The sequence below is a fragment of the Thermobia domestica genome, chromosome 6, assembly GCF_964235325.1.
Source record: "Thermobia domestica chromosome 6, izTheDome1.hap1.1, whole genome shotgun sequence".
Classification (NCBI taxonomy): domain Eukaryota; kingdom Metazoa; phylum Arthropoda; class Insecta; order Zygentoma; family Lepismatidae; genus Thermobia; species Thermobia domestica.
The window spans coordinates 144,637,706-144,650,871 of NC_137459.1; the positions used below are offsets into that span (position 1 = coordinate 144,637,706).

The 13,166-nt window shown below is 32.6% G+C and overlaps 1 protein-coding gene across 1 annotated transcript in view; it reads right to left on the bottom strand.

Moving 5' to 3' along the window:
* Positions 1-390: 390 nt before the first annotated feature.
* The window catches only part of LOC145687324 (uncharacterized), a 213,524-nt gene continuing 200,748 nt past the window's right edge, over positions 391-13,166 (bottom strand). Inside the window, exon 9 of the mRNA XM_081760782.1 lies at positions 391-9,169. The gene's annotated coding sequence lies outside the window, so the exon portion shown is untranslated. The remainder of the gene's footprint in view (positions 9,170-13,166) is intronic.

Genomic DNA, 13,166 nt, shown 5'->3' on the forward strand with positions numbered 1-13,166 from the left:
TCTCACTGTATTATGATTATTAACTTCCATAATCGAAATAACAGAACAGAAACGGGATTTTACTTATTTTCACTTTAAATTAATTTATTTCGGAATTCGATTTAAATCAACGATTTTTATTTTTAAAAAATCAAGTCATTTAAATCTTGATTTAAATCAGACTGATTTAAATCAATCCACCCTGATTTTAATATACATATAGGATCTGTAAGCTTTCCAACATTATTCATCCCTGCAACTCAGCAACAAGCTGATCTTACTTTCGATCGTGCACAATATGGGTGCAGAACCGGACTACTGTAACAACAAAAATAAATAAATAAATAAAATAACCTACTGCTGTACGTGACTACTCAGACAGTATATGAATCAGAAATGTCACACACACATGTATACCACATTATATCCGAACTGTATGCTTTATTGTATCTAGCTGCTTAACAAGCAATATTTTTGTTTATATGTTATATTTTTATTTACTGTACAGGATCACAGGAAATAAAAGTACCACTAGGTGAAAAAACATCTTTACTTTTTTCACTTGTACAAATGAAAATATGTCTAGTCTAGCTGTTTCTACATCTAGTCATAAAATGGTGAAATCTGATGATATCTACAAACACTTCCAGCAATTTTAGTTTAACAAGGCCAAACAACCCACAATGACATACCACGTGAAGGGGAAAAAAATAAGAAGTTAGGTGCAAAAACTGAGTTTCTCACCTCATTCTGTTAATAATGGTATGAGCTCGATACGTTACAAATGGCATTGTGATATGTCATTATCACAACAATAGAGCTGTTTCCATATTTTTGGATGCTACAATCTAACATCTCTTCAAAGTATCATCACAACAGAAACAACTCCAATCAACTTCATTAAACTCCCACACCCGGAACAACCACCATAGGCTAGATGATTCAAACAAGCTCATTCCAAATTGATTTTTAGCCCTCAGATGAAGAGTTTATTCATGTCAACATTATTTTTTGGTCAAATACTTTTATCACAGTTCCATAACATACATGCTCAACATTTCATACATAACGCTTAAAAACCATACATGATCACTATTCGAAAGTAAATTCATGTGTTTGTCTGCACATATTATCTAAAGGCTTAATTTAGAAGAAACTTGCCATTTCTACTTTAGTGATGCAGAGTTCAATGTATAAAACAAAATGAATATATATTCACACAAATTAACAAATCTTTAGAAACATACACATCTGGGTATATTCACACATTATGGATGCATTCACTATTGCATATAAACAATAATACACTATTTTTATTTACGCATTCTTACTAGAATTATTTAGCTGTAGACAGAAAGAGGAGGAAGTGACTTGAATTGTTATAGAAGATAAATGCATCCATAATACACCCTTATTTATTAAACTTTTATCTCATTCATAATAATTACAATTAAAAAAATCCACAGGAAGCACTGTGGTCATCTTAACATCCAGGGTAAACCATAGAACGACAATGGCTAAGCAACGTAACACGTGAGACTGTCAATTCAATTTGTACCCTTTTCCTCGCAATACTTATGATGTCAAAAGAAACAAAGGAGTTACTAACATAAGTCGATTTTCGTCATGCTCTATATTACGTGAGTACTTTCCAATAGCAACTGTAAAATCGTAAACGTGGAGGCGTTTTTACGACACATTACAAAGCCACTCTCTTCAAAGGCACTGACTATTTTTAAATGATGTACAACAGTTAAGTCTACACACACAAACTCAACCATTAAAACACTCAACCGCAGGAACTCTTGCATTGTACATATAGACAGATGCATCAAACCAAGTGAAATTTCTAAAGCATGTAGAAGTGTTACAGAAATCATGCTACACAATGTCTTAAAATCAGAAAAATAAAGGTTTCAACGTTAAACGACATGAGACACTACATGAATTACTTGAATCGGTACTCGGAAGGAAATAAATGAAAAACTGAAAATACAATTTTCCCCTTCGTTATTATTACTTTATGTACCATAGAAATGCTTTTAAACTTTACTACCGATTGCGGTTAATTTCTCGAATGCAACAATGAAGTATAAAAAATTTCCTAGCGCAAAAAGAATAAATAAATAAATAAATAAAATAAAAAATAAAAAAATAAATAAAGCAGTACATAAATCTAGTTTCAATTTGGGGTTTATTTTCTTCTTCCATCCGGCAATTTACGAAACAATACGTGAATTAGTACAATTGTCAAGCAGTACAACTGGTGAATATTATATATATTCAAAATCATCTAGGATTAGAAACGAGCAGCAAAATTCTTATGGAGCACAACGTTACTACTCCTCTTAATGCGAATGAGAGCGGAAGTCACTGAGCATGCCAATTTTCTTCTTGCTGGTGTTACTAAAAATACCATGAGTAACCTTTTGAATGTTAAAAATGTTCTTTCGGAGCATCCCGTTGCGAAGAGATTTCTCCAATAGCATTAGATACATTTCTCTAATCAACAACCTAATCTACATCTAAATAACATAACCAAATATATTCACACTCATTATATATGTACTTAAAAAAGGATTCTCTTTACGCATTTTTTCCAGATGAGTCGCCACTGCTACAAAATCTTCAACTCGGAAATTTAAAATGAATACATAACGACTACCAAAAACACTGAAACAATCATATGTACATCTGCGCTGAAATAATAGGTGAAGTATTCGTGAAAGACATTATTTCTCACCAATGAACGTCTCGTGCAATACAAAAGATTAAATATCTAGTATATAATGTTGGGAAATTAGAATCATACACATATTTTTTTTATTTATTTCTACAAAAAGGAAATTGACAATTTAAAGGCATACAGAGGAAGTAGCAACGCTGTTCCGTTTTGAGAGACTTATGGAAGAGAGATGAAACTATTCCATAATACTGCACGCACTGAACAAATGTTTGGATAGTCTTAGTAAGCTCCCTTAAGTGTTGCAACAATCCAATTTTATCAATTACTTCCGATGTTTAAACAGAGAAGTGACGAATTTGCCATGAAAGCTTGCTTATATGCACATTCGTTATATACTTAATTACTGAAGTAAGTTAAGACCCAAAACATTTGAAAATCAATAACGTATCTGTTCATTGATCTTCCATCAAAACAAAAGCATCTTGTTTGTAGGACAATAATTTTGACTAAACAAGCACATGTAGCTTTACCTTCGTTCCCGATTTCAAAGCAATAACTAACGGCCGAACATCTTCAAATACACACTAGACTAAAAAATTTATTTACGAGCATATTTGGCACAACAAAATACATGTATATAAAAACTGAGCAAATATTACCAAAGGGTTGGTTTAACCTAAGCCATGCTAGATGTATATATGACCAAGTAATAGGGTTCAAGAAGTATGTACATATACCAGAAACTAGGCACACACTAAACACTTTCGAATGACTTCAACGTAAGTGTCGGTTACGTGTAACTATCTATGCTCAACTTGCCTGCGACCAATAATTCCGAACTTTAGTAAAGACAAGAAAAAATACATTAAATTCTGTACGGTACATAAAAGTGTGGCAAAAGGAAGTTCATGTGCTCCGAGTGTATTTAACTGAACAAAGTTCTAGTCAATTACCAAGAATAAATTTACATTGCACTCGAACATTCTTGAAGAACCACAACAGCATTACTTCTCGACATATTAATCTTCATAAGCATATCAATTACTGATAATTCAATATCGAATTTATGTTGCAAAACTTAATTTATAATTGTGTTCGAAAAAAAAAAAAAAAAAGAAAAAAAAACTGGACACCGTTCTTTAAGGTCGTGAGATCACAACCGCACGCAGAATAAAACTTGATACTTTGGTTTGAAGAGCTCTTCTAAAGGAAGATTCGCTTTTGTTTAATTCTGATTACGAATGAAAGTACAGAATAAAAAAAAAATAAATAAATAAATAAAACAAATAAATAAATAAAAATTAAAAAAAAAAAAAAAAGTGGCCCTGATTTTTTTGAGCATAACTGTACGTTTGGGGTAACAAATTATATTAAACCATATGAAGTAGGTAATTAATTTCCGATACTGTAAGTATCGTTCAACTCCTTATCTTAAGATCTTTCAGGTAAAAGGATACAAGATGAAACGAATGAAAAAAGAAAGAGAAAAGCGAAAACAAAGCACAGCATCGTCCTTCATCTACACTTTACGAACGATGTCGGCCAAAACAAAGTAACAGTTCTTTATATTTACACCCTGGTGTTAATACAACGCCTCAAATTTCAGTAATGATTCAGATCCCACTATAATTATGGCTTACATCCTTTATAAGCTCACTGTTGCGCAAGGATGAAAAGCAAAATGAAGTAATCAATGATTTTTTTCTTATCGATATTATGTGCGGAAACAATGCAACAAAGTATAGTATTCAAAGTAGTCACGTCAGAGAAATGTGTAAAATACTCAGGTGACAAATGTTATTACAAAATGCTTACAAGTTACTTTACTTTCGAATATTTTAAAAATATAAATCACATAACTGTCCTTCCTAATGATTTTTTTTTCCAGTTCTCTTAAGGCATAAATATGCTATTGCCACTTTTGATGGAGGTTTACTAAAATGCTGTTATTTATAAGCACAAAACAGTACTACATAATTAACAGGTACCATTCATTTTCCTGAGTAATTTTGATGTGAATAACATGGCACTGAATCGTCTTGCCTATATAAATATACATATCCATATTCATGATCATTCTTTAAACTAAACCAACACTAAACTAATACACTAAAAACTGCGCATATTCTTTAAATAAAAACAAATCTCCCATGGAAACAAGATAGTTGTTACAAATATAATCCAGCTGAACCATAAATAATAAACGTAAACCAAAGGTATTTCTTAAAGTTATTAGCTACGTTCATCATGTAGAGAACGAGCATTATAATTTATTATTTTGACGGCACTACATAGTAGACATTCCGAATGTCTATAATTCTCTAGCATCGTCAATATCACACCGACTTATTATTACACATTAATTCTGAACATTTTTTTTTTTTTTTTTTTTTTTAAACTCCGTTCTGCCTGCTGGCTCTAATACAAAACATCCTCATAAGTAAACTTGTGTCAATTCCCCTCCTCCCTTCCAAAACACAGTGTGAGAAAAGCAGCAAAGTATTTTTTTCTAGCACTGAATTGAAAATGGACACTTTACAGGTATTTGTAAGTACGTACATATATTCGTTGGAACAAAGGAATCCAAACTAAATGAATGAATGAATTACAAGAGAACACAACAGAACACAAAACGTACGAGCTCTTGCACTAAAACGCAAAAACAAAAACACGTGACCCAGCATCCCAACATATATGATGGCCCTTCCTGAAATCAATTCAGTTTTTTTCTGTTTTTAACTTTTTCTTTCCTCTCTCTCTCCACGGTTATCTAATTCCATGGAGCTAAAAAGAGGATGCATCATTTCAAGTCTTGGTATCAAAACGCTCTAAGGAAGAATTTAAATACACGTTAAATATCTCGACATATCACTACAGCTACAAATTTACTAGCTCAACAAATAAATTTATACATGTATACAAAACAAATTTACTAATTTAGTCTTTATCCTTTGACGTTCCAACTGCTCCTGCTGGTAACCAAGGGATTTTTCAGTTGATCCAATTTCATTCAAGAGAAATAATTTATTTATTATTTACTTCGAATTCTGAATCCCTAAAAACGGTGTATTAAGATAAGACAAATGCTACTGCTTTTTGAAGGAGGTTGTTAAGGAAAGCTCAATGATCATTAGAGAATTGTTTATTGTACGATCCCTCAATCTCTTTCCACGAGAAAAATCTTTATACACCATAGGATTTATCCCTAAGCATGGCAACACTAAAGTCAATACAAACGTGCGAAACTGAAAGGTAAAACAAGCCGTATGATGTCATCAGCAGTACTAAGCTCAAAATACATCACCGACGGCAGATTCTCTTCAGCATTTGCGAAAACTTATTAGTTTTATTAAATAACATTCTACTGATTATTTTTCTTTAAAAATCCAAACATATTACTTTATTTTAAAAAGTCCTCAAGGACGAAAAGGGGGGAGGGGGAGACGTGACCGAGAAAAAGAAAACGTTTGATAACCTTATTTCTCCTTACTTTTTCCACTCCCATTTGATAAAGGCTCTTAGCGGAAGTGTTGATAGCGTACTAATGACAACCAAAAATTCGTCAAATTTTATCCCTTTCTTCCCTTATCCCTCTCAAGGCTCTGCCTTATCTCAATACACTTGACATCTGAAATAAGATCACGATAGTCTACAAATGTAATAATAATCTATCTGCAGATAGTATTTAAATATATTAAGAGGGATGATGATGTATCCGATTTGGATCCAGGAACAGAATGTAATTCATTTCGATGTTCTCTAGAGAATGAAGTAAGTTTCCTCGAAGAAGTATTATCTCTTTTGCATTGATAACTTACGTTCCTATCCCACATATAAGAATTTCCACACTGAAACGAACGCTCAACTATTCTAGCAATTACTGATGTTCACCTCTTTACAAAGTTAGTCAAAACATTAAACATCCGGACTTTTAAATTACTAAATTCTTATCTATCATGGCCAAAGATACGATATATCAAGTAGGATAGAATTAATTAGTCTTGGTATACACTAAATGTATTACACAATAAAAATCTGGAAGATTTTTTTACTCCTGAAGATGGAATATGACAACCAAAATAATTAACAATTCTGTAAACAGTAGATCCCGTATCATATAGTCTCAATCCTGAAAAGGGTCAACACCAATCAATCAGCAAGTAATAACACAATCGTTCCCGAAAGTTAATTACACACTTTACTATGGATTATTATTATGAATTTACAAGAAAATCTAATATGAAATACACAAATTATTTATAGTCTTATTCAAAAACATCTAGCTACCCACTTCTCTTCTATGCGTCGTATCCTCACAACCAAATGCAGAACTATCTATTACATTGATTTTAACCCTATTAAAATCTCTGTCCTAGATCGGAAAAAAGTTTTGAATAAATGTTCCTCTTACAGAGCACACTAGCTGTGTATAAAGTCTATTTTCTACTTTAATAAAATGTATTTGTAATAAATAGGAAAGTAACCTTTGTCTTCCAAACATCAATGACTAAATCTACTGTATTTACAAACAATGACACTGAGGTTGAGAAAGGGAAGAGGGGGAGCTTTACTCACACCAATATTCATATGATTACCAAATAACACGCTAGCATCAACTTTGAAACTTTTACGAGGTACATGCTCCAAACAACTTCAAGTTTTTACACTTAAAAAATACGTTCCTAACATAATTTGCTCTACTTTAACCAATAAAATTATGAAAAAAAAGAAGAAAAAACGAAAAAACATAAAGGAGTTCTCTATCTTTGTAAAATAACATTACTATGAGAAAAAAATTCTTTTTAGATTGATCCTGTATAAAAAAAATAGCTGACAAAGTTTTGAAGCATCAGAGTAACTAAAACTGTCTTTTCTATCAACTGCTAAGTGACACCTAATGTTTCAGAAAATTTTCTGCATATGAGAGTCAAATATGCACTCTTAAGACATTCTTTTTCTGATATGTGATTCAAAAATTTTGCTGTATCAAAGTAGTGAATTCTTATCCTATAACTAAAATTTCGAAGATATTGCACAATCAGATACTTTTTAAACAATATAAGACAGTCTTAAACAAAAGTCTAAGACAAACTGCAAGGATTTTTATATCTATCAACTGATTAAAAAAAATAATAAAATATTTTAAAAAATGAATGAACTATAGTATCACGAAATTATGATTCCAGGAACAGTTTTTGCTTAAAGACCCAATTATTTTCTGCGACATGACAAAGTTATACAAATTCCGAAAGTCAGACACAAAATTAATAAAATATGTGTATGTCAAGCCTATTAATATACAAAATGTAGAAGAGTTTTCAAGTAACATCAATCATCCCAATGTAATTTAAGATCTGATAATTTGTGCCACCAGATTTTATTTTTTTAAATAAGTTATATCAAATTTTGGAACAAGCATGGAGAGTCATCGTTTTTCTATCGACAAATTAATTTTGTTAAATTACGGGACAAAAATAAACGACCTAAAACGCCATTAGTTTTAATGGCATTTTTGGTTGTTTATTCTTGTCCCGTGCTTTACGTAACTAGTTTTGAAAAATCTGCAGCTTTGCACTCAGTATTCAAAAATAAAATATTTTGGCAATATAAAATTAAAGTTTTAAATGTACTTTCAAATTTGGATCAGAAGGATTATTAAGCATAATTTATAATAATGATCACACATTTCATTTTACTAAAATATAACTTGATTCACTTTTCATAAACCATTTCTACATATATGAAGAACTTCATTTTACTATAACATTTAGGTGCACTTGAAGCTATTGCACTACAAGGAAAAATATATATATTTATTTATGTACATGTACATGTACATAATTGAAGATTACTAAATCGCATTTATACAGTTCAAAAAACCTTTTCGCAAGTGCCTTTGAGACAGAGTGCTTTTACACATAATTTATAATAGTAATAAATTATATCTTCCTGAATAATCTTACTTATGAAATAAGACTCAAAACTTTCACACATAATTTATATAATTTCGCGTTTCTCTATCCAACATTCTACGCTTAATTTACTCAGAATGGAAGAAATCAACGTATCGAAAACAGAAAAAAAAGATATATATATATATATTTTCTCCGGTTTAATCTTGATACGCACTGTTCCTTTTTTCTGATACACTCGTTGCCTCAACTTGTCGCTGGGACCTCCTTCATGATCTAAACCACTTGTAAAATAAACAAATTAAACCACGAAAAAATGCACTTGGTTCTATGATCAACATTTAGTAGACTTTTTTTTATTTTTTTAAATTTTTCTTTAGCGTGAAAGACGTCGAAGAGATCACTTAAGAATTCAGCAAGGGTCCCATTGCTTTAAAAGAATGCGACCCAACGCTAGCTACACTGTTCGATCTAAGAATGAGTTCTAGTAAACCTATGGTTATTCCCTGGTAAGAAGCCAGTGTTATAATTCCATATCCTGTGTTTCATCTTCACTGAAATCAGACATTGATGATTCACTATCAGAAGAGCCCTGAATCGGAAATTAACAAAGAATTTAGTAAATAAATAAATAAATAAATATCACCTGAACAAATTATATATATATATATATATAATCTGTAGCTTGGGTCTAAAATGGCCAATGTTACGCTTTGGTGAAAATGAGATTTTCAGCAGCTTGAATGTCTCTAAATGTGTATTTTCTTGTGTAAGAAGGGCAAGTGTCAACATGGAATAGTTTTAGAATAATTTTCCAAATAATGTTATAGGTCATTGCTGAGGATGAAGTATATCTGTTTCTAAAAAAGACCAAAGTATACATTGGCCTTTCTTCAATCTACTAAAACTAATGTGTATTAGGGCCATAGTGAACATTAACCTTTTTTGATCCAATATTGTTAATATTTTAACGCGACCAAAGTGAGAGTTGGCCTTTCTTTATCTCGTGTTTTGGAAACTCTGTTGAGGCCAATGTTTAAACTTTGTATTTATTTGTTTGACTTGAAAGATGGCGTCTTTTGTGTGACACATAAAGGAAAATAAGGTAATAATGTTGTGCTTTTGTGAGTGTAAATCCGACAACAATCTGGTTCATGGTGACGAATCATAGTTAAAAGTGTATATTTTGTTAACACTGCATAGGGTTGCCAATTCAGTCAGTTTGTGGCTAGATCTGACCATTTTGAGAACCTGGCTAGCCACAAATTTTCAAAAAAGCCACTAGTAGCTTTTCTAGCAATGTGAATTTTTCTTTTAGCTATTTCTAGCTATTTTCTGAGTTCAACCACTTTGTGATATATTTATCGAAAGTCTAGAGTTGTTTTGGGATTTTTAATACAATAAGGAAAGACCTGTTAAAATTTAACTTATATGCTTAATGTTTCACTTCAAGAAGACGATTAGCTACATAATTTTCATAGCAATTGCATATTATAGCGGAATATGTTATGCTCAAAGCACAATTTGTAAGCACACTCTACGTTTAAACTTTCAATAAAGGGCCAATGTCATTGTAACTATTGGGGGGGGGGGTGAGAGAGAGAGAGCGAAAGAGAGAGAGAGAAAGAGAGAGAGAGAGAGAGAGAGAATGAATGAATGAATGAATTTCAAGATCAGAAGGGCCAATGTCAAGAGATATCTCAGAGATAAGCTGAGATATATTCATGAAAATGCAAGTGTCCGATAGGGCATAAACATATTTTTCATTGGTGAAATGAGTTTATTTTGAGTTTAATGCCCCGTTCAGCAGCGAGGCTATATGAGACATGGACCTACTGATTAACGTGGAATCCGAACCACATGAGCTCCCGCCGGGAATCGAACCCGGGTCTCCTACGCCAATTTATTGGTGAAAGTATGAATTTTCTACTTGCACGTATGTTCGAAATATCTTCAAACAAAAAATTGTAAAAAAAACTTCAAATGCGTTTTTTTTTTCTTTCTTAAAATGGTATATTTTTGACATTGGCCCTTTTAGACCCAAGCCATAGATATTACATATTCACTACTACTTGTACAAGTAGTTTACACATACTCGTAAAAAATCGTTCCTTCATTTGACTTGTTTTACGTAACCATAATCTTAGTGACTGTATGATTTTCATTGGTGTGAAGTGAATCATTTACCAGCAAAAGAAAATGAAATCTTTGAGTTTTACGTCCCACGGTTATGCCGGTTAGGCTAAAGGAGACGGTGATGATGAGTAATGAATGAAATGGTGGAATGAAGAAAGTGGGAGGAAACGGGAGAACCCCGAGAAAACCCACGCACACGGTGTTTGTCCACCACAAAGTTCACTTGGCGGGGGCTGGGATCGAACCCGGGACCCCAAGCACCAGATGTGAACGCTCTACCACTGAGCCACCGCGGCCCCGGTACCAGCAAAAGAATTGCAAGCAATCATATGCACAAGGAACTGAAAGTTAACTTCTACACAACAAACCTGGCCATTACAAGGATCTTCACTGAATTTTCGAGATAGTGTGCAACCACACTGGTATCGAATAATCGATACTAGTGTGTCTTAATTCTGCCGTTTTATATCCTTTCACGAAATAATTCAAAATCCTTGAAGATTTCTCCAGGAAAATAAGTATCCAAAGCGTTCATGTATAAGCAGTATCAGACTGGTTTGAAGGGCGTGGTTGTCCCCTCATTTACGTTACTTCTGACCAAGACTGACTTTTGGTTACTATTTAAACATTGTTTATTATTTGTATTGTATCCAATATTGTTTTTAAAGAATATTTGTTGTGCATGTGCATAGAATAGTACCAAAGTTTTGCATATCATAATATTTAACAAGCTTTTGTACCAGGTTACTGTCTACTACCATGTCAAATTTCATCAAGATGAACGAGTTCGGTGAATATATTGTAGATTTGAGTTTTAATGTCCCGTTCAGCAGCGAAGTTTTATGAGACGTGGACCTACTGATTAACATGGAGTCTGAATCACATAAGCTCCCGCCGGGAATCGAACCCAGATGCCCCACGCCAAAGGCGCGTATGCTAACCGCTTAGCCACGAAGGAAATCGGTGAATATATTATGTCCTCGTGATTTTATTTTATTTATTCGGGAGGGGGGCGAGCGGTGGAGTCAAATGAAGAACGAAAAGTAACATCAATTTCAAAATGTTGCCGAACCTTTAAAAGGTCAAAATATGAAGCAATCAATACAGAAATGGAAGTTATCATTGAAATATACACCTCACTTTATCAAGTGAATTTCCTTTTAATAAAAGTATATTGATTTTCAGTCTTGAAAGTTACTGTATTTTCAATTGAAATTTCGTTCATTAGGAAACATTCATTTATATTTAGAATACATTACTTATTGCAATATTTTTCTTGATCTTTTTCTCGTCAGTGGTAATTCTAATCAGTATAGCTTTTAATACCATGTGGAATTTCAGATAGCATTGCAAGGGGGTCCGCGGATCACTTTAGGAATGCACAAGAGGTCTGCGTTATCGGAAGGTTTGAGAACCACTGACATATAGTGTAGCCAAACCAAAACTACCAATTTACTCAGTATGATGTGCTTATTCCGCAAAAAATATGAAAACTCGATTTAAGGACCGTTCAAAAATTTTGTGGTCCCTAATCCAAAAAATTCAATATATTTCATAGAATCAAACATTTTCTTGTACGCCCCATATTTTGAGAATATTGCGTTTAGTCGAATAATAAAAATTTTTGTTAAAAATTATTGTTAATAAAATCTCCATTTTAAATGACAATAAGAGAGAGCTTTAAATGTTTTGCTAGTTGGCCTTGGGTTACCTATCGCTGGAAGTTCTCATACTTCCCGCTGCATGGCGCTAGTTGTGCCTGTATGCTCGTCTGGAGTGTGCAGCTAGGGAGCTGAATTGTTCCACGTAATTGCAAGGGGTGTAGTTCGTTAAGAATTTGCTGCGAAATTGTGTTAACTTGGTGAAAAATGGCGTGAGATTTAGCTTCAGTATGGGTTAAAGGAGATTTTGGCAAAACTAACCACTAAATTCGTGTTCTTTTAAAAACAAGTTTTGATACAAAAAGTGAAAAAGAAAAAAAAAAGGAAAAATGAATGGTTTGTCCTGGTTTGTATGGTAGTTTTAAGTCACTTTCGAATACTATTATACTCATGTTTCCTTTTTCATAATATCTAGTCTTAACAAGGAAAGAAAAGTAATGAAAATTAATTTTGAATTAGCTTATGTCTTTCGAATTTAACAGCTATTTAGTGTTGGAGTTGCTGCCCCATTTGACATAATCAAATATTTTTCAACTACTAACTTAAATGCAGCAAAGCGTAGAAATAACCAAGGAAGGAAATTAGTTACTTTAAATATATTTCGCGAGTTTAAGAACCTATTCCCTTATTGTTCCTTACTCTGGGGATTTTATACTCTTTCATTCTCTGTCAAACAATACCTTAAAACTAAAAAAAAAACTACCTGTTACTTATTATTGAGATTTATTCAACAGACTTAAGTGAAGTCGAATGCTATTTCAATTTACTATATGTTTCTTGTTATTGAATTTG